Genomic DNA, 27962 nt, shown 5'->3' with positions numbered 1-27962 from the left:
CTACTGTTATGAGCAGAAGTCCACGTGCGATAAATCCTGCTGAAGACTCTTGAGTTACATGCAGGAAGAAGATGCTGCACGATGTGTTTACAATTTTCTAGGTAAGTGGGTAGGGATAAGAACTGACAGCAAGGTTGCAATGTTTTCTTTTTCTGTCTTGACAGGCTCTTTTGTTTTTCAGCTGTGGTTTTAACAAAACAATACTAGAGCTAATTTTATTTTTTAATTAAAGCCAGTAGCTTATGTTCATGCTGCTGTATTTGGTGTGAAGAAGAATAAAAGAAAATACAGAGAGAAACTTGAAAGAGAAATGCATTTCTTCAGCTTAATTATTTAGTTTCCAACTAAGAAACAGCTCTGCAGAGGTCGATTATCCTTCAGGGATATCTTAGAAGAAGTGAGCAATTAGCTTGATTTTCTGTTGAATATGTAGCTTGTGACTCAGTATGTGATCTATTAAAAAGATGATCATTCCTTTTGAACTATGTCCTGATATACGTGGAGCCTGTTGCTGAAGGTAAAGTCAGTGGAGTAATCCAGTCCATCACCACGAGACACAGCTTTTCTGTCTTGCTACAGAACAGTCAGTGGTAATTTTAGGTCTTCTAGGGATTATAAGAGTAAGGAAGGGGTGATTCTCTCCTTTTAAAAGGTAACCTGTGATACTGCTTAACGCTCTCCACAACTTTAAGCATATTTTCCCTTAGAAGCAGAGGATAAAAGAGGGGAAAAATTTCTCAGGTGAAAAAATCTCTCCTCACACTAGTTTCTGTAGGAAAGCAGTGATCGTTCTGCCTCCATCAGCTTGGAGTTATGTACGAAGTTGTTAACAGAGATCAGCAGCTTGGGAAACAACTCGGGGGACTTGCCGTGTGAAAGGCTGTGTAGAGAGGCAAGAGAAGGTACAGCTCACCTCGCCAGCTGTCGGCCTTCCGCAGGGAGCTCTGGCCCTTGCAAGATCATTGCCAGAGCTGCTGTGCCGCTTTGCAGCACCACAGTCCTGGCACAGACTGCACTGGGCACACTGGTAAGAAGCAAATCAGGAACTAGAAGAGAGATTAAAAAAAACAATTGTCTGATTTTTAGCACATTTTCTAAACACCACCACTAGTGCAAACTTGTCCCTGAGCGCATGGTCTCTGCCGCCACTCCTCTGCTTATACCTGCTGCTGCTGCTGGTTGCAAATGCCCAGACTGCAGAGCCAGGAGTTTGTATATCTGCTGGCACTTCTGTTGCAAGGCAGGCTGGAACATAGAAATTCACAGAATATCTAAATATTACATAGGACAAGCAGAATGTACAGTTTTATAGTTCATGTGTAAGATTTTTTGAGGGCTTTTTTCGGTCAGTTGGTTTTGTTCTGTTTGTGGGTTTTGGTTTTTTTACTATTGCAAAACTCAAATTTTATGAGGGAGAAATTGGAGTGTTTGAGCTTAAAAATGAGCTTTAAGTAAGTGACTTGCATGAGGATGAAGTTTGCAAAAGCACTGCCAAATTATCTGCACACCTTAGTCCCTTTTTGAGCACCTCAGTGTCTCAAACTGTGCTCCTTCAAATACACACTGAGCTCATGCTCAGTCTTGATGGGCCTAAATTAGTAGGCAGTCATATTTTTAACATTGAAGCTCCCATGGTATCTGAAGTCTTGATTGTGGTCTGTTTAGAAGTGCCATAGTCCTGTCAGGGCTGAGCAATGTGGAACCTAACTCGTACATTCATCTGCAATACGAACCCAATGCTGTAATATTCCTTGACAGCAAAATCTGAGTCTCATCCCTTCAAGACCAGAGTACTCTAAATCCTTCCTGCATCTTCCCAGTATAGTAATGTAAGTGAAGAGCAGACCTGAACTGTGCTCTTTCCCAGAGTTGTGGCAAGATGTTGAACGATGCCCCTCTTGCCTTTTTGAAAGTAATTTCAAGGCCTTATAAAAGAAAGCAGCCCTTCCTGTGCACCAGTGTGACTGTTCCTGGTGTGGGCACAGGTGGGCTTCCAGTGGCACAGGTCCTCTGCTCCTGGCATGGTTTGTACCAGCCCAAGCATGTGGTGCACAGCAGCTTGGCTTGCTTTGTCCCTGGTCCTATAGCAATGTCCTCCTTTAAATCCTCTTTCACCTGTGCTTCAATGAAGTTGGCCGTGCTGTGGATTGTCAGACTAGGGAGTGGGGAGATCCAACTGTTTGTCAAAGTGGACACAAACAAAATTTCTTTTTTTCATAAATTATAGTTACAGATTTACAGCTCATCTATGTAAGAATAAATATAGGAAATGCTTTTCCACATCTTCCTGTATTTCTTTGCACTAATTACGCATCATGAGTACTTGTCATGCAACATAGCCTGTCCTTCTCAAAGATATATATAAAACTGGATAATCAAGATGACTTCTACTCACTGCCTACATGCAGCCCAGCAAAAACATCCTATGTGGCTACTAGGGATAGCTGCAGTTCAAAAGGAAATTAGGTATTTCATTGTGGCCAGGAGCCCAGGCTAATAAACTGTGCAGACCTAAGCTAGCTTTCATACAGACGGTTTGTAGCTTCCTGCATTGTGTTTCCATTTCTATTGAAAATTACACTGGATCTGGCAGCGCTGGAGCTCTGCCAGGGCTAATAGGCCCATCCAGCCCCATGCTGACTCCTGAAGAGCTTCTTAGCTGCTTCTTGCATTGCTGTTCTCGATATCATGGCGTGCTTGTGATGGGGACCTGTGCAAGTAGCCCAACCCCGGATCTCAAGCTTTTATTATTTTATTTGTACTTATTTTATTATTTTAGATACCTTATGTCTGTGCTGGATTCAGGAAGGTGCAGTGCTCTGGCTGGACCAACTCCTGCCTCCGTAGGCTCCATGTTATCAGTGAGTGTGGGGTGACACTAATGTGATGGCCACACTGTAGGTTTTATCAGCTCAGCAGCCTCTCCACGAAACCCTGACCATTCCAACAGTGGACAAAGCTGAAGATATTGCCTGTATCACTGCTTCACTGAGGGGTTCTCAGTAGTACTTGATGAAAAGACTAAAAGGCATCAATTACTCAGTGTCTTAGTCGCCAGAGATAACCCCTGCATGTAGCACAGCGAAGACTGAGGGTACAACACTATGTCGGTTGTAACTGCCACGTTCACAAACTCAATACCAGTTGCTCTTGCACAGGGCGAGGCAGCTGAGACCTGGGTAAACAGCGCCCCAGGGGTAGTCTGGTAAAGGCGTGCCACGGGTGGTTACCAGCATGGAGAGCTAATCTCTGTGTTGGCACTGGAGAAACAAACAGAGGAGCCAGTGTTATCAAACAGACTGGAGAGGAAAGATGAGAGGTTGATCTCCAGGCTCCCTTCCTGAGCAGTATTACCTCCCTGCGCTCACGGGTCCCACTGTGGGATTTGCTTCTGGATTTTACCTCACAAAAGTCGCAGAGGGTAAAAGAAGTACATAGCCGAATTTCTTTTCTGTGACCTTTGAAAAACTGAATGAAATGCCCATAAAAGGTGGTGGTGGTGCTCTGGTTCTCTTCTGTTTACTCTGGATGTATGAACTGGAAGGCTGTGGCTGGCACCATTGTTGATACAAATTTCATATTACTTTTTGGCTTCAATTTTTTTGAAGGAAGCCAGTAGTGAGGGTGGAGTTTGGAGAGGTTCTCTGCATTTGAATGAGGCACACTTCAGAAAATGATGAATACTTACTGAAAAGGCTGTGCAATTACTGATTGTAATATGACTTTTTTTTCTTTTCCAGTGAGGCTGAATCCACTGTCAGAGAACTGCTTCATTCCATCCTCCCCCAGCTGAGACTCAAGAGACACCAGAAAATGGACAAATTTGCCGTGAGCATGATTTTACTTATTTTGGCTCAGCTCCATTAATGGATTAAACCATGGTTCATTAAGCAATGGCTACTGTGGAAGTTACGGTAACGTTTTGAGAGAAGCTGCCTTGCAGACAGCAGCACAGTGTGGTGCGCATTGAGCTGTCGTCTGAGTGCACCCTGGGGTCCCGTGAGATCTGGCAACTCAAAACGCCGGCACTGTCAGGTGCTTGTTTGTTCAGCCTCTTGCTTTGAAACTAAAATTAGTGAGTGGGAACGGCTTAGACTCCTTTTTTATTATTATTTGTTCCCGTTGTTGTGTTTGTTCTTGAGTAACGTTGCCTGTGATAAAGCAGCACCAATGACTTCTGTACCTCATCATGGAGGGAACGGTTCTCATATGCTTCAAGGACAGGATCTGCAGAGGCTCCCCGAGGTGAAGCACACCTTGCTCTGCCTTTGCAAGCCCTTTCTGCAAGGTGTGCGTGTTTAGAGCCCTCTCTCTTGCGGTGCTAGAAATTGAGCTTTTCTGTTGCACCTTCCTCAAAATATGAATTTATGGAAAGGCTCTTACTGAGTGGGATTTGTTTGTGTGTGCTCTGCATGTGTGTGCTGCCTGTGTATGCCTAGTTAAAAGGAGGCAAGTGGAACTGCAGGGCCAAACCAAGAAGGTCTCCTTCAAGCATCAGTACCAGTGCTCAAGGGCAGCGTGGATGCCTAATTCCTGCCTGGGAGGTCAGGCTCGTTGGTGCTGAGGTCCTAAGGTCCTACGGCTCCTTGCTTTTCTTTTACTCACTCTGGGCTAAATGAGCTCCAGGCTTAAGAGGAAATTCATAAATAGTCTTCTCAGGATCAGAAAAGTTCTAATTTTCCCTATCTTAATCTCAGTTAAATCCAGTTAGTAGTTCTCTAGTGAAAACTAAAACTTTTTGAGATCAGGAAAAACCTAGGAGGCAACTGAATGCATGAGATGGCTGAGAAAAGCAATGATGGTGAAAACCACTGCACGGAGCAGAAGCAAGGGCTGCCGCTGTGGTAGGATGCCAGCAAGGCAGGCATAGCCAATTATTGTAGCCAGCTGGGAGTGTCCCCAGCCAATGCGTAGCTGCAAGGAGAGGGCTTCTTTGTGGACAAGCACTCCAAAGTGTCATGGTCAAGGCAGCGAGTGATGGGGCTTCACTAGGGGTTTGAAGTACACAAAGTGTATTGCTTATGGAATTCTTGCTTTTACATCTTAAAGGAGGAATTAACTTAGTATGTAAGCCATTTACCTCCATGTGTGCTGAAATGTTACTGTGGGAATGTTCTGACCTAAAGTAGCTAAAGTACTCATTTTTCTTAAATGCTTTGCTAGAGAAATAAAACTATAGCTTATTTCCTGCTGTATGTCTGTGAGTTAAAATTGAAGGACAGGAGAAAATTAAAGGAATAGGACCTCTGCCTGTTCAGAATGATTCAAGCTTAAAGATAGGATACTGCTGCATTTTCACTTCAAACATCAATAAATTGATATTTCTGACATTTCAGAATAGCAGAATGAAAAAAAAAAAAATCCAAGTATCTTTTTAATCCATTGAAAAATACCTTTCTGGTGCTTTACGAGAGTGCTAAAAGGCATTTCAAGGAAATATGTATATGTATATATGCAAACACATATATAAATATTAATCTTTATTAGAGACCAAATTCAGGGAAAAGCAATATGACAAGCACAACTACTGTAAATGGTACAAATCCATTAAAGAGTGCAAGTACCAGGAGGCTGCTTTTGTGTTGAATGAAAGTTCACACAACCTAAGGTTGCCTCCAAATACAGAATTAAGCCGAGAGTTTGGATTTAACACTGACTGGACCTGTCATATTTCTACTTAATGAGGCTTAGCTCTGAAGGAAAGGAGGAATAGAAAATGGTTGGTGTGATAAGCTGTTCAGTGCAGTAATTGGTTCAAGCTGAGACACTGGTGGCCTTTTAGAGCAGCACAAGAGACTTGTAAGCAGGTTGGCATATGCAAATTGTTTTCTCTATAGACTTTCCTCAATAGATTTTTTATCTTTCTTCAAAATAGGGCAGGCAGAAAAATCAGTTTGTGGATTCTGAAAGTGTTACACATTTTACTTCTCAGCCTGGTAGGACATATAGGTTATACCTTTGACCAGCAGACGACCTTTCCATGCCTAGAAAATTTGTTGTGAAACTTTGGGAGCCATCTTCAGTGTTACTCAGTGGCTGTAAGGAGGTCTGGAGGCTCCCTGTTTTGGAGTGAAATACCTGCATGATGAGTTAGGGGACAGCTACGCAGATTTAGCCCTGGTAAGTCCAGAGCAGCCAGGTGGATCTAGACCCAGTGCAATACATTTTCAACAGAAATATTGGGTTTGGATGTTTTCCAGTGCTTATCAAGATTATCTTTAGGTGTAATAGAATCCCATATCATTGTCCAAATCCAAATTTAAATGATGCTCATGATTAATTTTTCTGATGTGGCTTAAGACATCATGTTATCCTCCATTTCAATTTGATTGGATTTTGGGAATAAATTTCATGTGTGAAAAAAGGATAAATTTAGCATCATAGAATGATTTGGGTTGGAAGGGACCTTAAAGATCATCAGTTCCAACCCCCTGCCATGAGCAGGGACACCTCCCACCAGACCTGGCTGCCCAAGGCCCATCAAACCTGACCTTGAACACTTCCAGGGACGGGGCAACCACAACTTCCCTGGGCAACCTGTGCCAGTGCCTCACCCTCTCATTGTGAAGAATTTCTTCCTAATGTCTAATCTACATCTTTCCCCTTCCAATTTAAAGCCATTCCCCCTTATTCTATCACTCCATGCCCTTGTAAAAAGTCCCTTCCCAGCTTCCTTGTAGCCCCCCTCAGGTACTGGCAGGTAGCTATAATGTCTCCTCACAGCCTTGTCTTCTCCAGGCTGAAAAACCCCAACTCTCTCAGCCTGTCCTCAGAGCGGAGGTTAATAAACATAAGCATTTGGGAAAGACGTCTCTAATTCAGCTAAGACAGTGTAACTCTCTCCTAAGTGAACTGCAGTGCAGACAAGATACAAGTTAGTAAAAATGTGGAAGATCAGCAGCCTGTCTTATTCAATTTATGTTGTAGATGAAATAACCTTCCTTAAAGGTTTGAATTTGGCATTCACTTTTGTACTTGCAATGTACTTCTAAGGCTTCATCCTGGCTCTTGGTCCTCTCTTTTATAGTTCAGCATCCAAAAGGTACAAGCTGGCCAAAGCAGGGTAGCTTTATTAACACCATTTGGGAAATAAAAACACAATATCATTTTGGACCAGCAAAATAGTATTTTACTAGTCGTCTAGGAGGAAAGTAGTTTTTAGTAATAAAATTAGTGTGGTTATGTCTGTGGCGTCACGGAATGAAATTTGGGAATGGTGAAAATGCACATATGCAGAGAATAAATCACAAGCGGATTGCCAGGGACTCAAATACTTGCAGTTCATAGCAAAAGATAGTAAGAAGGACCTCACCAACTTTTTCCTCAGTCTGTGGCAAAACAAATTAAGTCATCTCTCTTAGAAGGCCCCCTGAGCTTCTACCAGGACTGGCTCTTACATTTGCTATTTCTTGCAAGTTGTTTTATAGGTTGCAGATGTTGTATCAGGCTTTTTTGGCCCTGTATGCACTATGTACTTTAAACACATCACAGAAAAAAGTCTCAAAGTGCTGACTGTGTCATTCATTATTTTTTTCATTCACAAACTGAATATAGTATTTTCCACTGGATAAAAATGATTGACGTTTCTCAAACTGCCACCAGCAAAATTCTTAAATCCCCAAATACTTTAAAATAATTAAGTTATGCTATCACAATTTCTTCAGGGATCATACATTCAGGTACTACTACTGAAGATCAGTTTCCTAAGGAAACTCGATCTGTACACTCATACTATGGATCTGCTACCTCACTGCTTTTCCTCTTTTTGAAATTTTCAAATATACCAACCAATTTCAAATAAATCTGACGGTATAAACACCTCAAACATATCAAATTACCACAGGCTCCATAGCAACCTGCGGAGTCATCGGTTAGGGATGGTGGGTTTTACTGTTACTCTGTGTTAGCGGGGAATGCAAAAGGGAAATGGGCAACGTAGGTGCTCCAGCACCAGGACAGGCTCTGGCTGGAGCATGAGCTGTGTCATGTTCCACAGCACCCTGGGATGAGATGCAAACTCAACATGTTGCTTTTGCCACTCACAACTTGGTTTGTTCCTGCATAAAAGCCTACTTTTCAAATAGATCTTAGTGACTTCCAGAAGAGTAGACCGTGTCCATGTGGCTACCAGTTGCTGCTGCTGTCTCCTCACTTAGTGTTTGTGTACGAGCTTGCCCCAGTAAGGAGCCCAGGCATGCTTGTTCTTCTCTGATGTCTTCTCAGGTGGCTCATGATGTATTTGTAAAGACTCATGGTCCTAAATTCATGCACTGTACTTCGTTAGCATTATCAATTTCTTTTGCTGAAGAAAGAATGCATTATAATGTCATCAGTTGGAAATGTCTAGAAATTACAGCTGGTTCAGATTAGGCCTTTTACAAGCTCAAGGTTTTTATTAGTGTTTCAGTTCAGTTATGGTTTATTTTGCTTTAAATAGATGCAGTGATGCCATGCCCAATGTGCGTAGTTATGTAAGAATAATGCTCTGTAAAACAAGATATCCCAATAGAACTGTTGTGACACCAGCTATACCTTTGTGTGTCTGCCTTGTGCACGTGTGGCAAACTCTTCTTGCATATGAAATTTATGTTATACCTATATACTTAAGTGTTTGTGTGGAAAGAAAAAGTGGACACAAATCTCCACCTTATATTATACTAGTATATAATTACTCCTGTACTTTATCAAATATTATTTTTAGAAACTTTTTTGCCAGTTAAAATATCCTGAGAATCTCTCATTTTTTTTAAAAAAATAATAATAATCCTACAGCTTGTACCTTCTTTGAGAGAATACCTAAAATAGAGCTCCCTTAGTTTTCCACTGTGATCCCCAGCCCTGATACTCAGTGCTGTGGATAGGAGGGATGGCACTCTGCCCCTCTCACATGCTTCATGTTGCTCCTGCCTCTTTACTTTTTCAGAAATGCTTTGTTTCTACATAGGTAGGCATGACGTGCCATCTGTTGGGGTGATTAGCGTCCCCAAGCTGGAGCCCTGCAATGCTCCTAGAAAATGTAGGAAATGTATTACCAGAATGTAGCTAGTTGTATTTGCATTTCACACATTTAGCTTTGCTTCACACATTCTTCTCTCTCAGACATGATAAAGGGAGGGAACGCTCTATTTCTTGTCACTGTGGATGGATGGCACCCCTAGAAGAATATGCATTTGAAGCAATATGTTCTGCATCACTGACGTAAGCTAAGATGCTGTTAAGGCTGGGCAGGTTTGTTTTCCTATTCAGTGCTAGCACGCAGGGCACTCAGGGACTCTGTGTCCTTGAATTTAAAGAAGATTGAAACATTGCATTGTTTGGAATGAAGGGAACAAGGATGGGAGCAGAATGATGCTGTGGCAGATGGTAAACACTTGATTGCAAGACTTGAATGGGCTTGGCCTACATTTTGAATCTCATCATAGTCCCTTATTTCACCTGTTCGTATTTCCTGACTCTGCCATCAGTTCCAGGTTTGCTCCTACAGTTTCTCCTGCGTTTTGCTTCAGGTCTGCAATGCTGATTGTGCATCTTGGCAGAACAGCCCATGCCTGAGCTTTTATGAATGAGGCATGCCAGGGTAGCGATGTATACAACATCATTTCTCCCTGTCTGTGTTTTGTCTTTTAAAATTGAAAATTTGCCTCAGGAGATTCACTTGGTAGTCTCTAAACCCATCATTTTATACCTGAGGGCACGGCTCTAATAGTCAGGGTACAGAAAGATTTTTGAATTCCTAAAAGCAAAATTTGATCAGTAGCAAGGTGCATCCTCTCTCTTGCCCTGCCCACCAAGCAAATCTATCACTTCCTCCTCATTTCCCATTCCACCTGGGGAAGACATCAAGGTGGTGAGTGTTAAGCACTGAGTTCATCTGCATCTTGTCAGGGCCCCTTCCTCTTTTATTGTTTATTTACTGCTTTAGTTGGAATAGCTAGTAAACAGGGAGTCAATACGGGGTTCAGCACCTGAAGAGAAAGCCACAGTAGTTCCCACTGTCACTCCTTTAAATATCCAGATTTTTTTCAAATCTGTAAGTGGAGACCAAGTCATGTGTTAAATCATAGTTTAAGCTAAGATGGGAAAAGAAAAATGCTGGAGTTTTCTAACTGATGTTTGACAGCAATAACCAATTTTAATTTAGTGGATATCTATGTTCCTTGCTGGAGCTGAAGGAAAGAAATGGAGACAAATTCAATGCAATGCGTTTGTAATAGAGAAAATAACTTTTTTGACATATTCAGTGCTTGTTAAATCATTTACTTCTGCAAAAAAAGTCTCTAAAACTGCAAATTACAGCTGAATTTACAGGTGCTTGGAGGGACTTCTGAACCTTTTTTCCAGTACTGGATGGATGATTAGGACAGCGAACAATTGTGACTTACTTATCCTTTCATTCTTTCTATACAAACCAAGAAGTTTTTTATCAATTTATTCAATACCTTATAGTTGATCCCCAAGGTATCTGGTAGATACATCCCTGAGTATGATCATCCTTCAGGATGTCATCTTAAAAATATATAAGCTAAGATATATTACTCTGTGATGCATACAAATACATAAAACAGAGTATGAAGAATGATGTCTCTGCTCTTCGAAAACAAGAGCATTTGCCAAAGTATCTTTAAATTTCAATCAGCAAGTTCTGTAGGATGGGTTTACAACTAAACTTTCATCACTAATTCCTACACGTATTTCCCCGGTATTTGCTGCCACAATCTCCCCTGCCTTTTGGCTGCATAATATGCAGGATTTTGGAAAAGATTACAAATAGCTCCGTATAGAAACTAATACGTCAACTGCTCTCTGATTTTAATTTCATATGTACTTCAGGGGCTGAAGGCACCACTGTATTTGCATTTGCCAAAGTTGGAGAAACTTCAAGACACGGTCATGCCCCTGGTGCAGTAAAGGAGAAGGAACTTCAGGCAATGGATGAGTGGGCTTTGGTCTGTAGATTCCATCTCCGACTTTGCTTGAAGTCTGAACGTATCTTGCCTACGGCTGTTTGAAGAGGTGTTCAAGTCTGCATCAAACTGTATGAGGATGTGCCAGCCAGTGGCATGGACCAGTGTAAGAGAGTGTCATCATCTTCCCTGTAATGTGCCCACCAAAGCCAGAAAACGTAGTCTAATATGTGACATTTCCTGTTGGACCCTTTAATGCTCACCAATAATATTGATTAGGAAGCTGAGAGGGCTTGGGAAGGCTAATTTGAGATCCAGCTGGGGTAAAAATTAAATACATGTGAAAACTTACTAATCAAACAACAAGAGACGCAAAGAAGAGCTGATGGGTTGTACATGAATGAGTGGGGCTGCCACTCTTGGAACTAACCATGGACAAAACCCAGACATGTGGAGAAGAGGGCATGGGGCTGTCCTGAGCAGAAGTGACACCACTGTATGGCGCTGCACATGTGGGCATTAACCCCACTGCAGAAACTGTTCATTTGCTCTTCTGGTGCTTTGCATTATGTCTTTCATTCCAGCTCCTGATGCTGCAGAGGTAATGTCCTGCATGACATTAAATTCAATATCAATCCCCAGTGCAGAGCGTGCGTAAAACCTTTGTGGTGCTTAAGGAGCAGCAACAAAGCAGACCAGGGTTATGGAGAGATGGAGTTGAAACACTTCTTCCATGGGTAGAGTAAGAGATAACAGATTTATAGCTTCAGATCAGACATCATCGCAGAAAGACAAGAGCTTTACCTCTGCCTATTGCTGTGCAAGGCAGACTTCCAAAGGCCTTAGCTTTGTTTCAATCCACATGTTCATTACTACTTTTTAATGACTGAAATCTTACTCAACCATGAAATAATTTAGAGAAAACTGCATTAGTCAGCAGACTTGCTAAACTCATAATTAAGGTATTTTCAAATATTATGGATGGAAATTAACTTATGTTGCTGTCTGTGGAAACTGTTGAAGACAGCAGGTTGTCTTGTGGAATATTTATTAAATACTTCCTGGTATCAGCAGAGGACATAGACAAATCTGTGATGATGCAGGAGGGGAATGTGTGGGTATTTGTGTAGGTCAAAGAGAAATCAGACAAACTTTATTTCCTTTCCCCACCCTCAATAACAGGATGCTGTTCTGGTAGAGGGGTGATACCCTACCAAAAACTGCTGGGGAAGCAGATGAAGCCATTCCCATGGTGGCTGCTGCTGACTGTGGGCAGAGGTCTCAGCACAGCTCCTCCACAGTGGGAAAGAAGGCAGGTGTGAGCGGAGTTTCACTCTGGAATTACTGTTCTTTGAAGAGACATCTGAAAAGGACAATTTCATGGCAGGCCCAACACCGGGGGATTTTGCAGGCTGCAGACCTCCCAGAGGTGCAGGCAGCCCTGCATTTGGCAGCATCACCTTGCTGGTAGTGCCCACTCCAGCAGGGCTTGAGCCCTCGCCTCGGCAGGGCTAACCAAAGTTAGTTACACAGTACTGGCAATGACATCGCTGGAACTAAGGTTTCTTTTTCTTGTCCCTTTTTAATCATGATTCCCTTGTAATGTGTCCAAGAGTGTCTTCTTAAGAGGAAACCAGCAGCAAGTGTGTTTGAAGGTTCCTGGAGGACCCTAGCAACAATATCAAGTGTCCTCCTGTTCCTCTGCAGCCCAAATGTCGGGGGCAGTTCATGTTTTCTACAACCTTTGCAGGGAAACTGGAAGCTGGGCTGGTCAGGACGTGGGCCAGGAAAAGATTTTGGCAAGAAGAACAGTCGTTTTGGTGAAACTAAATTGTTTCACAGAAATAACAGACTTTGATACATTTATGTTGGATAAAGACTTGAAAAAAATAATTTTGAATGTTTTGTTTGGGATATTTTTGTTTCAGAAAAGGAAATTAAAATTACATTGCTGCATGTTTATTTAAAAATGACTTCTCAATTTAAAATGACTGCTGTTTTCTTAGAAATGAGCAATAATTTAAACATTCATTTCAGCTTTTAATTTAGAAGTAATTTGCAGCTCAACCTGCTGAAAATAAATGGAGACACTGATCTAGGAAAGCAATGTTTCTCAATAATTTAGTTCTAAAAGGCAGCTATCTTCACTGGTTTAACAAGAGACATAAAAGAATAAGAAAATTTTTTCCATAATATGATGATTCTAGTAGATCATGTACAGATAATCTCACGACTTACCTCTGAAATCTGAAATTGTGATTAAAATAATTCTAGTATATTTTTTCCAGATTCCAGTGTCCACATGGTGGATGGAGATCCCAGTAGCGAGTCAGAAATCTCTCTAGAGTTGACTGATAAAAAAAGCGTGAGGTCATCCCCTCGCACATCCCCTGCTGCATCACTCTGAAAGCAGAGCGGAGAAGGCAAACAGGAGGTGTGTTTTGGGAGGTGTGTTTTTAAGATATAAATGGGGAGAAGTTTTGCATACTTCCTTCATTTGAAGCTATGCTGAACCTAGCAGGGTTAAACATAATCATGGAAAGCATCCACACTGGTAGTGAAGATGCCGATGACCTGTTACTGAAATGAGATGTCAGGATGAAAAAGCTAGGAATGGAGATGATGTGCTGTGAGACTACAGGCACGAGTCTGGTGCTGCACCACTGCTGCATTTTCACAGGGAAAGCTGCTGTCAGCCTTGTCCTTGGAGGATGTGCTCCTAGTTGTGGGGTGGGGAACAGGGTTTCAGCTACTCCACATGGCCTTTATGGTTCTGAATCTGATGGGCTGGCTTATTGGAGAGTTCAAGGGTTAACAGCTAACATTATTTTATGACCAGTACATGTGGTAAACAAGATTATCTATAATGAGATTAGCTTTGGACAGGCTAAACCGCTGATGAGTTCATCTCGGTCTGAAGCAATCCTGAAGCAATCGTAGCACCAAACAGGTTCTGAAGTGGTGCTGGGTGCATGCTAGTGCCCTGCCGGGAAGCGGTGGCCTCTCTTTCTTGGATGGAATGACGGACACCGCAATTAACAAGAGGCTGTGAGTAATGCACCTCACTATACGCAGATGATGCAAAAGGACATAATAAGCTTCAAAGCATCATCAGTACTGAAAACTGAGTATAGTTACAGCTGGAAATATTTGCAAGGTGCCCTGCGATGTGCCTAACAACAGCAGATAGTTCACCAGTGACTCCCAGTGCGAGGTGGTAATGCACACAAATGGACAGCGGTTGGAGCATTGTGTTCTCCAGTGCCAGCAGCCTGCTGAGAACAGCAGGAGCCGGGGCAGGGCATGTGAAGCCCCTCCTGCAGCATGAGGGGGATCAGGCACCAGCTGGCATGCTTGGGCTAGGGACAGCTGCTATGGCCTGTAACCCACCAACATGGTAGCGGCTGCAGGTACATGCAATACATGTTATCAAGGAGGCGGGAGAGAATTAATGCAGCCTTAAATACGTGTAACTGGAACAAGACACCTGACAGCATATGCCTGTGCTATCCTCAAACAAGCAGACTTCTTATCTGGGATGGAATAAGTTAGTTATGAGTTTAAGTGAACATGCAGAGGGAAAATAAAAAGAACAACCTGGTAACAGAATGAAGTCCTTCGCTTCAGAGAAACAGGCCTGTGTTTCCACATTATTTTCTCAGTGTGTTGCATACTCTAGAGGGGCCTGCCATAATAAACAGCACCAAAAGGTATAAACCTAAACAAGAATTTAGAAGAGAGCACCTCTGCCTCCACAAGGGAGTCCTGGGATAATCCCACAGCGGGCACCATATAGCTGGAGAGAGCTGGACGAAGGCTGGACACATACCATGCAGACCTGGCCTCAGACAAACTAGGATTTGCTGATGTAATTTAAATCACTGATTCTATGACCTCCGATACACTTAAAGCAGCCATTAAATTTCTTTGGCCTTATGGTGCTGTAAATTAACTTAAAATCTGTCTGTGTAATGCTGTTTACTGCAATGAATAGCTGATCTGGTGGTGGTTTCATGTCAGCTCGGTTATCCATCCAGTCTGTTCCAGTAGTCTCCACTGGGAATATGTCTCCATTACCCTGAAGTCCCTGCTACAGTAATGCACAAGGCAAATGGAGAATTATGGACATTTCAGCAAACATTATTTGTATTCCTGTCACTGCCAGTTGCTGGTTTTGGACCCTTTATTTCATAGATTCATAGAATGGTTTGTGTTGGAAGGGATCTTAAAGATCATCCAATTCCAACCTTCCTGCCATGGGCAGGGATACCTTCCGCTGCATCAAGTTGCTCAAAGCCTCATCCAGCCTGGCCTTGAATACCTCCAGGGATGTGGTAGTCACAACTTCACTGGGCAACCTGTGCCAGTGCCTTACCACCCTCACAGTAAAAAACTTATTAACGTGTAATCTAAATCTCCCCTCTTTCAGCTTAAAAATGTTACCCTTCGTCCTGTCACTACACTCCCTGATAGAGTCCCTCCCCATCCTTCCTGTATGTCCCCTGTACGTACTGGAAGGCTGTTATAAGGTCTTCCTGGAGCCTTCTCTTGTCTAGGCTGAACAAGCCCAACTTTCTCAGCCTGTCTTCTTACGGGAGGTGCTCTGGTCATCTTTGGGGCCCTCCTCTGGAGTCCCTCTAACAGATTCATGTCCTTGGCAAAATCTCACTGTCATATATTACCTTTTTGATATTCAAAATCTAAAGCAATTTTTTCTTAAGTATTTTTTTCAATCAAATATTAAATGGTTATTCTACTTTCACTAATTGGTCTTTTATCACATTTAAATTCTGTTTTTAAAGAGGAGAAAAATATAACCTAAAGGTCTTTGAAGCCAACCTACTCCTTTCTTTTCCTGTGGCTTTTCACTGAACACTATATCTGTAGGGCCAGGCTGGAATTATGCTCCTTAAACTAATTAAAAACTCCAACAAAAAAAAAAAAAAAAAAAAAAAAAAAAAAAAAAAAAAAAGAAAATAAGACAGAGAAAAAGAACAGAAAGCAAAAAACCTCATAGTATGACAGAAAGGCTTTTCTTCTCCATCTCTCATTATGCAGTGTGCAAAAGTATCCAATTTGAAAAACTGACTCAGAGCAAACTGCTAGCAAGAGATCAGGCATAAAAGCAGATACAAAGCTGCTCACAGACTCAGATTAAGTGAGCTTCTTGCCAGCCCTCTTCCCTCCTCCCCAGCACATTACAGATCGGAGAATTAAGCAAGCTGTATTGCGCAGCGTGTGTGCATGAGTCACATGTCAGATGCATAGTGAGGGAAACAAATTAATCTCAGAGATTTTTAGGGCTGACGAGGCCTCACCAGGGTTACCCCCTGAGTGCCAGCATCGCCCGGGGCGCAGGACCCTGCTCAGCCATACCCATGCTCTGTCCAGGGCATGGCTGGGCATCGTTTGCTTGAGTGGTACCAAAAGTATAGATGAACCAGGTAGAACGGTTCTGCATATTAAATTGTCTCAGTGCAAATTGAGAGTGAGTGTATGAAGAGGAAGATTGGTATTTGCTATATTTCTCTTTCTCGGAAACTCTATTAGCGATCTCCCACTTCAGCACTTCACTTGTTGGTTACTCCCCATTCTCCAAATGCCACTGTCACTGAGGGAACATCAGCCCAGAAATAATTAGTATGGCAATTTGGCACTCACTCTGCAAATTACATCTAGCAGTTGCATGCAAAATTGTCTGTAGAAATCATCTGGCTCTTAGCAAGAGTTAGTTTAATAATGGAGCTTATTTTGTTACTGCTGCTGTAATACTGAAATCTGTGGTTAAGATTTGTTTTCCCCTCTTGCTGATAGAAACATCTTCCAGCAAAAGAGATGAAGCCTTTTCTGCTACCATGTGCTTTGTTGTAGTGAAGACTCCTGACTTAATGTCTATTCAAAATATATGTTCTTCCTGATATTGACCCTCTGGGGAGACTTCCCAAATGCTGTCTTTCATGCACATAATAGACTATTGGAGCTGGTCTTCTTATCACTAATTAACTATTAATTGGTGCAGTGGCAATGGTAAGATCTCCCACTTCTTAGATGACTGCTGAACCCAAGCTAAACTATGATTCTTCCTGGTACAGAGGACAGGCACCATGAGAGACTAAAAGACAACACTCACCCCAGAAGTGGAATAAGCTCTTCAGTGAGTGAGATGAAATTTTAATTTGACTCTCAGGGCACTCATGAGAAAAAGGCAGACTGTATTTTTATGTCAACAAGCACCAGCTTAGACCTTAGAAAGCCTATTCAGCAAAAGTGAGTTTTGCCCTAGTTGGTACAATTCCTTGAAAAGGTCTCAGTCCTGCATGTCAGCATCATCCCAACAGCAGTATTTTTCTCAGCCTCCGACTACCCTACTAAACGATCTAGAAATCGGCCTTTCCCGTGGCAGCAGGATGTTCTGCAGTGGACCTTGTGGATGGGCTTTTAAGGGAAGGAATAGTGGATAACCACTACACTACTGTCAAAGGAAAATACAACTTCCTTATAAAATGGACACTATAGGATTCTGAAGCTGCTTTCAAAATGGATCCAAAGAAGGTATTCAGCAGTGCAGGGCTTCTGGAAAAAGAAAGCAGGCAGATAGTATACTAGTGGAGAAAAGCAAGCAACAAAATTGTGGTGATTTGTGCATATGTGTGTGTGTGTGCGCGCGCATATGCTTCTGGGGCTTAACACATACATACATGAAAGTTACTAGAGGATAGCAGGTACCATACTATCAGCTGATTCTACGCCATGGTACACATGCAGGTCATTAGCAAATGCCAGGCTGTGCAGGTTAGTTTGTACATCTTTTCTTGACTTATGTTGCAGCTCTGCTGGTGGGAAGTAGACTCAGTACCTGTGACTATACCCCTGGTAATATAGATGATATGCTTTTCTGAACATGTGGAAGAATGATGAGCTTTAAACATATGCTGGGAATGTGTCTTCACATGGCAGGTTCTTCAGCTGTCTGCTGCTTGGCCGCTCCTTAGATTTCATGTGTTGTTTTCTTTGCACAGATTAAAAGGAACAGAGTCTTGCTGTTGTACCAGCTGTGTGGCTGAGGAGCTGGGTGGGGAGGGACAGGCAAAGGTGTGATTTTTCACTGTCCATTTATTCCTTGGTGCCAGTGCTCTCTTGAACTGCAGTGTGATTAACCAAACACCTGATGCATAAGCATCAGGGCACCTTATGGCGTTTGTAATGTTACTAAGTTATAAGCACTCATGGAATGGGGTGTTGCTCTAATTGTCATACTTTACTTCTGGCAGCCTTTAACTCCCATTAGATTAGTAGTTCCTATAATGATTATGACTACCAAATTAAGCCATCTGTAAACACTAAAACTTGCGAGCTCTTACCAAATTCATAGCAGTCATGTTTGGAAAATAAGTTCTGCATCTTTTCAACTTGCTGCCAGGAGAAATGCTCAAATCATCAGCACATGCCCTGGTCCCTTCCTTTAGGAGCATCCTCTGCCTTTGCTATCGCAGCTGCCATTTTCTCCACCTGGCTGCTGCGATCCTTGGCATTAGGCTCTCAATGGCATACCGTGTTACAACTGTGCCTGAGCCTTTTTGTAAACATATTTTGGCAAATACTATAAAGAAGTCATTTGACAACATGACAATTTGAACCGAAAAGGCTAAGGCAGAAGTGATAGAGTAGCTTCACCGCTCTTACTGCCAGCTTGTTATATTTGATCTACACTTGCTGTTCCTGCATCAAAGTGATATTTTTCAAGCAACAAGTGAAGAACGAAACCTTCTTTGCTGTTTTTTTTCTTCTTTTGTCATGTCTGCAGCAAATTCTGGATTACTACAGCCCAGCTTAGTAAGCAGTGAGCCCAGAAAACATTGAAGGCCACAAGTGAGCCCGTGGCCAAGCAGCCAGGGAAGTCATAGGAGTGCATAGCCCCCTGGCGGCTGGGCCAGAGGAGGTGGCTGTATGCACACCTGGGGCTCTTGCTGTGCCACGGGTGCAGAGTGTTAATAAGCTACCCTGGGTGACAGGGCAGTATTCATGGCTCTAAGATGAGTCACAGATGGGTTAAAGCCCTCCCAGTAGTGAGGCAATGCCACTTGCAATATGTGCATTTAACAACTAAAGAGCAAAAGAGGGACTTGTGCTTTCAAAGAAGGCTGTACTCTGTGACAGAAACCAAAGGCTGAGCTCACTGGGTACTGTTCCTCTGTACTCCTTACATCAGGTGTGGAAGATGCAACACAGGCTGCTTAGAGAGGTCCCACCACACCAATCCCCTCTCTGTAGCTGCCTGCAACCTTGGGCTGCACCCGAGAGGCACTGCAGCAACAACAGCCTCCAGGGCTGATCTCCAGCCTCAGGCAGCCTTGATCTAGACAGACTCCTTGCCACTCAGCCTGGCCTGTTGGTAAACACCACATACAACTAATTATGCAAACAAAGCATGCAGTGTAATAACTGGAGGGTTGCTCACACCATACCAGCAATGTCAAATGCCTCCAGGCTGCTCTTCAGGAGAGAGCATGGGCAGGGGCAGAACTGCCGAGGAGAGGAGAGAGAAATCGAAGCTCATGGATGGGCTGTTGGAGTCATTGCCATGTTTTCTGTTTATTTAAAGGATCAGCCGGGTGAAGTGATGGGCATTCCTGTGGGAAAGCCAGGTCGGAGAAAACTGGGATATATGTTAAGGACTGAGTGATGAGACTTTTACTCGCCCTTGGAGTGGCTGAGGGAGCAGCTCAGCACGTGCTGCGAGATGGGCTCGGGGGCTTGACTGAAAGCAGCAGAACTTGAGCCAGTGGTGATGGCTGCCTGCCGAGGGTTAGCAGGACAAAGGGAGTCATCGAGATACCCTGCCCTGAGACAGCTGAAGGCTTTGAAGTGTGAGAGGTGACTTTAATTTTCGTTTGGGGTGTGCAGTAATGAGGCAGTGGTGTGATGAATGGGTAAAGCTGACAGAAGGCACTGGCATTTGTAAGGAAATAGGATATGCAAGGTCAGGAAAGGTGTGTGGGGTGAAGCGATGTTTCAGAGGCAGCGAGCGAGCCAGGCTGACTCATGAGCTGAACTATGCAATAATTACAGGTAATTATTACACACCAGCCAAGAGAAGGGTTCGCGTACATACCATGCTGGACCACAGGGGCAGTTTGGGCTCTGGCATGCTCTGTTTGCAGCTCAGAACAGACAGGCAGAGAGATAGGAGCCATTTTCAAAGACAGCCAATACTCTGGTTGTTTCCCCATCTAGCTTCCAGATGTGACATTGAGGCATATCCTGCAAGAGCGAGGAGATGGGAAGCTACTGTCTTCAGAGCAATGAAGGGCAGAAAAGTGTCTGTATTTACCCCCTCAAAATACGGCTGTGCTTCAGATACATGCTTCTGAATCAGTAGTGAGGAATCCACTTATAAGACAACATATTTTTTCACTGAAATGAAACAATGGAAACCCTGAAAAGTAATTAAAGCCCGTAGGCAGGAGCTGTAAGGCAACGCAGGCTGTACCTTACCAGCTGAGGGACAAGGTAACTAACCTGCCTGGGTCTCCTGTGACAGAGAAATCCCAAGGGATTCCTGTCATCCTGGGTGACAGGCATTGAGGCTGTGTCCTTGCAGTAGGCAAATAATCCTAGTACCTCACCTCTGGTGCAGATTTGGGTTTAATGTCACTTTACTCTGCCTTGTTCTTGTCCAGTTACACGGCTGGGTTGGTGCTGATGGCAGTGAAAGTGTGTGTCAGTGTGCAAAGACACGGCACAGATAGATTATATCCCAAAGTGGCTATCTGAATGCAGAGAAGAGCACAGATTTTCTGTGTGCCTATGAAGAGACGAGGCCTTGGAAGAGAAGCAGATCTACAAGTCTTGTGGTTTAAGGGCAGGTAAAAATAATTTCATGCATTGTGGAGGGGCTTCTAGTACCTCCCACCCGCCCCTCTTTGTACCCCCATAATGCACCTACAAAAGAAACAAGGAGTACAAATGGCTCTTACTAGGGATCTTAGGGGTGCATCCATCAGTACCTTTAACACTATTTCTTTTCCTTTGCTAGGCTTTAAGCTATGTCTGCTACAGACAAAAGTGTTTGGACACAGCTTTGGAGACAGGCAGCCTTTAATCAGTGCTTTACATGACTTGCTTAGAAGCAGAAACTTAACCATGAGCAATAATTAGTATCTGTCCAGACATATATATGAGATGTGCAATATATAAACATATACACACACTGTATTGCAGATACGTACATATAAGGCACTATTTGTATGCCTAAGAGTTCATGCAGCAAAATACCATTTCAGTTTAAGTAACATGAAGTCATACACTTACACCTATAATGTAGATATTTCCAATCTATTTATAGCCCTGTCTGGCGAATTCAGCAGTGCTGGGGTAACAGTAATACTTTCTCTTCTCTTCTTATGATGCTAATTTTATTCTGGTATCCATAGCCTCTCTGGCAATAGCTCTGCCTCCTGTTTCATCTGTACCGATGGCTGTTGGAAAGTTAAACTACGCTGTGACTAATGTCACGGCACCTGAGTGCGTGTGCTGCTATTTCTGTAGGAAAAAGGGGAACGCTACCAAGTCACAGATACTGTGTGGAGCTAACCGATGCCGAACTATTTACTTATAAGACCTCAAATTTGTATTACAGGTAACTGTGATGAAGGAGAAAGAAGATATGAAGAAGAAAGAAGATAAAACCCATCTCTCCATCTGAATTAGGTAGCTGGGCAGCAGGTACGCTATGGTGACCTGTAACCTAGAGGTTACACCCATTATTCATCACCGAGGGGCAGCTGCAGAGTGTGACGGAATACGGTATTCAAACCTTTGCGTAGCACCAGACATAAAATGTCAGTAGTAATACAAACATTTGCATTGCCGTGTGCTGTCGGGAGGACAGTGCGCAGCCTTGGAGATGCCAGGGGGAAAGGCTGCCCTCTGCCGCAGGAACCTCGCCCGACTTTTCCAGAGGGATAACAACCCCCCAGGTCTGTCCCCTTGCCAGAGCTGGTCTGGGGGACCCTGTCCCCGCTCTGCAGGGTTCCCCAGCCTGGGTTTGCAGTGCCCAAGCCCCGCATCCCAGCTCCTGCGCCACTCTCTGCAGCTGCGGCTGCGCTGGGAAGCAACAAATCTTAGGAGATATCTCTTTTTTAATGCCTACTGTTTACAGAACATCTGTAACAGCCCTCACACACTCACTAGGATGTTTGTCTTAGAAGTCACCTGAATTATACAAGGTCTGCAGCAGGTGAGGAAATAATACCCAGTTTAGTATGGACATGGCTTATTGTTAATCAACCTTAGAACAGCTCTCAGGAGACGGGGAAGCAAGTTTTTAACCTTGATCTTATGGAATGTGGAGGGAGGTTAGCAGAGCATAAGGACTTGCTTTCCTGAGGTTCACAACTCCAGCCGATGCTGATGGCGATGACGCTGCGCTGTAGCTCAGGAACCAAGCCACCAAGGAATGGACTTGCCCAGGGAGTCAGAGGCCCAGGTATTCTCTGCACCGTGGAAATAAGAAAAGAAAGGGAAAACAAGAACCCTGCTTTCTTTTTTTTTTCTTTTGCACAGTTATTTTAAACAGTTATTTTTCCTCATTTTTGGACAAGAGTTCTAATGAAGTGCAGCTAAGGTTCACCCTGGACAAGCGTCACTTCTTATTTGTTGAATTTCTAAAGTACCCGACTGCTATTTTAAATCAGTGCCAAGGTCAAAAAAACCCAAACCAGAACAAAAAAAACCCCCAACCCTCGTGTATTAGTTATTGCACCAATACTAACTTCTGAGTTTGGGAAAAATATTTAGCTGCAATGCTTTTGGAAGCCACAAGGTCTCTGTTAACCATTTTCTGGCTAAAGTTACACCAGATGACAATGTGATCAAAGCTAAACAATTGATTCAAAAGCTTAGTGTTAACGTAACATTTACTAGTCCAAAAGCCTTGCCTACAACACCATGATTTGTAATGGTAAAATTCACTTAGTCCTCTATTACTCAGCCACTGGGAGGATGCTTTCTATATACAAAGAGAAACAAATGCAGGAGAAGAATATGGCACCAGCGTGATCTGTAATGCGCACAAAGCTTTCTTTTGTGTCCAGGGCCCGTCATGATCTCTCACCTTGCCAGCTACATGACTTTCTCCTTCTGTGTCTTTGGGTGTTTCTTACACAATGAGATGCCTAGGAGGAAGCAGTTAAAATTTAATTCAGGTAGGGGAGGCAGCACACATGAATGATATAGACTCTACTAGCCCTTGTAGATTATATGATTTATACATTCGCTCAAACAGCAATGAATGAACAGTCTTATGGTAAGCAATATGCTATTGTGCTGCTATTTCTATGCTGTGTCTTTTTAATGAAAGAGTTTATACCTTCAAAGTTAATTAACTCATTTCTCAAAATCATTTACACATCTGCTCTGTTTCCAGTAAAACTTCAGTTTCACTTTACTGACTTCAAAGTTATGTTAGAAAAAGGGAAAAAAAAAACCAAAAAAAAAAACCCCACATCAGATACACCGTTCTGTTTGCAATGAGTTCAGTTGCGGAATTGCTATTAATGATTAATTTTGTGGGCTGAAATTCGGTCTGTGACTTTGCACTAGTAGCTGCTTTGGAAAGACAGTCAGGTAAATATTAGCCAAGAGCCTGAGTTGTACTCACTGTCACATTGCTGGCACAAGGCAAGCATGAAACCAGCAGACCTAGTCATGGGGAATCGCTGGCACCCACCTGGGCACTGTGGCCCATATGTTATGAAGAGCTTTTAGAGTTGACCGTGGGCCTTGTTTGGTTATTGCTGACCAAAACCTGAGACTGCCAAGGGGAGTGTGGGTTGTTGTGGAGTTTTTGTCCAAGCCTCATTGCATCTTGGTCCTCTGCAGAGCTGGCACTATGCTGTTATGGGAGCGGGAATGGCAACACTTAAGAAAGAGCAGTGCAGACAGAGCTGACATCATCCCTTGCCCATGTTACACACAGGGTGTAGTCCCACTTCCTTCTGCTGGTGGGCAGACATATTATTTTAATTAAGCTATTATTTCACAATAACCATTATGATGTGTGGGCATGGGTTGGGAATCACTTAACCCAAAGTAAACAAACAGCATAGCATTCCATCTGCTTTTAACACCACACACGGTTCAGCAACAGGAAGAATTTCTTCACCATGAGTGTGGTGAGGCACTGGCACAGGTTGCCCAGGGAAGCAGTGGCTGCCTCATCCCTGGAGGTGTTCAAGGCCAGGTTGGATGCGGCCTTGGGCAGCCTGATCCAGTGGGAGGTGTCCCTGCCCATGGCAGGGGTGTGGGAACTGGATGATCTTTAAGGTCCCTTCAACCCTAACTATTCTATAATTCTGTGATTCTATGAACACAACTGTTCGGGCCACATACATAGCTGAGTACTGTTAGTATTTACAGTAGAAGACATCATGGCAGGTTTAGCCTACAAACTGATCACGGGCACAAGGTTTCATTATTTTAAGTGATTTATTCTTTTCTAATGTGAAGAACACCACTTCTCTGCACAGAATGCTGCCTGTGAAGTCTGCTTTTCCACTTAAAGGATGCTAAGCAGAAGCTAGCCAATGAAATGAAGGTAAATTTAATTAAAAAAAATACAACATTCTTCAAAAAACAGCAGCTCACTCTCTCCCCAATGAGGAAAAATATAAATAAAAACCCTTTGGCAATGCTGAGCTAAAATCTGGGACTGAGGTGAAAGGGACACAGCTTGACGAGTAAGCTGAAAGCTGAATGTGGATTACCTGAGTGCAAAACTGAATAAATGTGTTTTATTCCATTATATTAATGAAATGGTTAATTCGGTTGCTATAGCAACAAAGAACAGACATGCTAAAAAGCTAAAGGGCTATACATAATGCCAGATACAAGGTCTCTCTAATCCTAAAGCTGATTTTCTTAGCTACAATAGAAGTGATGTGTGTTTTCAATATCATCTTAAGCTTTTGCATCAAATCCTCAAGCTAATCCAATAAATAGGCCAGTAGCATAAAATAGCATATATGTTTGCACCTCATAAAACTTATGAAAGAGGTTTACCTATGCACAGTCAAAAGAAAAGATCCATGGAGTGCGGCATAGGGCTCTTTCGAAAGGCTGTTCTGCATGTGGTGGTGAACCAGAAAATGTGTTACAATGGGAAGTTCCTACAGTTAGGAGGTAGGTGACTGCACAGGAAACCACTGCAGTGCCAGCCCAGACATAATTGTGCTTACCAACCTATTTCACCTGATGGAAAATAGGCATTGTATTCTTCTCACTTGCATTTCACATGATTTTGTTTAAAAATAATAATTCTTAAAGACTTCCATAAGGAATCCCTCAGTGCTTGCTTTTGTTTTAACAGTAAAGTCACGCAAGTGGTGACCCATGGTCTTGCTAGCAGTGCAGAAGACAGACTATTATCATTGTTAAAGTAAATGCTGAAGCAATGTAAAGCTGAGTGCCACTTCCATTCACTTTGGCTCCCTTTTCTTAAAGTGAGATTTGTCAAACTCCACATCACTCACTTTGCCTAAAACAAACAAAACAGAATATATCACATCCATATGAGAAACAGAAGGCACTGACTCCCCTCACTGAACTCAGACTTTTTGGAAGTTTTGGAAGAAAATTTGGAAGCTGTGCACCTGCACAAAGTGGGTGACTTTTACCTGCAGGACATCTAATCTGCTTGATAACAGGAATTCAATTCCTGAGAAACATTATTTCTCAGCAAATGAATATGAAGAATTCAGTGATGAGGCCTAAACCTTTTGCCAATGTGCAGAAATAAAAGCTGTGACAATAAGTACTTTCTAGACTAAACAGGTGAGCAAAATGTCCTTTAGGATGATGATTAGCTCTAATAGGTGGTGTGTGACTCTCATCAGCAATTAACAGTGCAAGGTGCCCACTGAAGGCATTTGATACTGACTGCCTCTCTCTTGGCTGAGATGCATCAAAAGAGCTCTCGCTGTTGAAGGCAGTGATGCTGAGGAGCAACTTGTAACTGTATCTTGTTCGATATGATGAAGAAGAAAAATGCTTGGTCTTAAAATAAAAAATACAAGGCCAATCAATGGTTGCAAGAGGTTTTATTCTAATCATATGAAGATCATTTATTAAGACTCTCTTGAATCATAGAATAATAGAATCATAGAATCATAGAATCATCAGGTTGGAAAGGACCCACTGGATCATCGAGTCCAACCATTCCTAACACTCCCTTAAACCATGTCCCTAAGCACTTCATCCACCTGTTCCTTAAACACCTCCAGGGAAGGTGACTCGACCACCTCCCTGGGCAGCCTGTTCCAGTGCCCGATGACTCTTTCTGTGAAGAATTTTTTTCTGATATCCAGCCTGAACCTCCCCTTGTCCTGTCCTCAGTCACTTGGGAGAAGAGCCCAGCTCCCTCCTCTCCACAACCTCCTTTCAGGTAGTTGTAGAGAGCAATAAGGTCTCCCCTCAGCCTCCTCTTCTCCAGGCTAAACAACCCCAGCTCTCAAAGCCGCTCCTCATAAGACTTGTTCTCCAGCCCCCTCATCAGCTTCGTTGCTCTTCTCTGGACACACTCCAGAGCCTCAACATCCTTCTTGTGGTGAGGGGCCCAGATCTGAACACAGTACTCAAGGTGCGGTCTCACCAGTGCTGAGTACAGAGGGAGAATAATCTCCCTGGACCTGCTGGTCACACCGTTTCTGATACAAGCCAAGATACCATTGGCCTTCTTGGCCACCTGGGCACACTGCTGGCTCATGTTCAGTCGGCTGTCAACCATTACCCCCAGGTCCTTCTCCTCTGTACAGCTCTCCAGCCACTCTTTGCCAAGTCTGTAGCACTGCAGTTACACAGTACCTCAAAAATGTGTGAGCAACAACCTGAAAGTATTTTCTGTCCTTATCTCAAGGGTCTTGGTTGCCAAATATGTGGAAAGGCCCATGCCAGGCAGATGAATACTGCGTAACCTCCATATCTGGAAGCTGAAAGGGAATGCCATAGCCATCCCTGCAGAGGAAGACCCAACCACCTAAGGTGCAACGGCAGCTCTCTGCAGAGCATCTCCCCTGTACTCATTGCACTGCAATGCTGAGTATATGCGAGAAGGCTGGTATTTCTACAGTGCCACAAGAAACCTCAATAAGTTCAGAGGTATGTTAGTATTCGGCAAAGGCTAGCTAAACTGCACAGCTATGGTTTTCAGCTGCTGAGCCACAGCAGGAAAGAGTTTTTTCTGTTCTAGAAGTTAATTCACATGTATTGCCCACTGCTGGTGTTTGAAAGCATCCTGATAGGCATATAAAGGCAAAGCTTAACAACTTGCAGGTCTTTCAGAGAAAAATGAAAAATTGCATTTCCTTCCAGTAACTTTGGTTTAGTAACTGACGGGGGGGGGGGGTAAGGGGAAGAGAGGTGCGGAATATATGCCTGCATGTATTTACTGTTAAGATTTGGAATCCTTTAAGACTTTATTTGTGCAAAGGCAATGAATGTTCACTGGCTGAGCTGACCTCCAGCTTCTTTGCTTGGTAGCAATGAGAAGCTTTGCTTCCACATCACAAAAAGTCATGATGATTCAGACCTCCGAGAAAGAAGAAGGTATTAAAGCGGGGTCTCTGCTCCTGGGCAAGGCCAGCATGGATGTTTGTACAAGACCCAGCAGACCAACCTGAGGAAGAGTTATTAAAAACTGATGTCCTGGAGAAATATCTGGAGAGCTTACTCTTCCTCAGAAAAAGAAAGGAAACGGCAGAGGCAAAGCGACCCAGATGGCCCATAAGCAGACTAATTATTTGAAAGACCCAGAAGCAACACTGAAGTTACTAATCCAGCTGCTGAGAGAGTCTGCCAGGTTGTCAGATGTTGCAATGAAAACCTATCTTCCACAGTTCATCAAAGAAGTGGAGCAGCCTGTTGAAGTGAAGTCTTTGCCAATAAAATAAATATTTTATATTAGAGAAAATATTTTCTACTAGGAAACATGTTGAAAAATATAAAATTTTAACAACATGCCCAACCCCATGTTACAGTAGGTAAATAATGAAAGATATATAC

At 43.0% G+C, this 27962-nt stretch overlaps 1 long non-coding RNA gene across 1 annotated transcript; it reads left to right on the top strand.

The window, feature by feature from the left end:
• On the top strand, positions 1-27685 carry LOC128852906 (uncharacterized). Its single transcript, XR_008451019.1, has 5 exons — positions 1-101; positions 3741-3828; positions 21544-21629; positions 26818-27059; positions 27441-27685. It is a non-coding gene; the product is annotated as an uncharacterized LOC128852906 (long non-coding RNA).
• The last annotated feature ends 277 nt before the right edge of the window (positions 27686-27962 follow it).

This window comes from Cuculus canorus, chromosome 8 (genome assembly GCF_017976375.1).
Source record: "Cuculus canorus isolate bCucCan1 chromosome 8, bCucCan1.pri, whole genome shotgun sequence".
Lineage (NCBI taxonomy): Eukaryota > Metazoa > Chordata > Aves > Cuculiformes > Cuculidae > Cuculus > Cuculus canorus.
The sequence above is the reverse complement of the archived record's forward strand: the minus strand, read 5'-3'. Positions and strand labels throughout refer to the sequence as shown.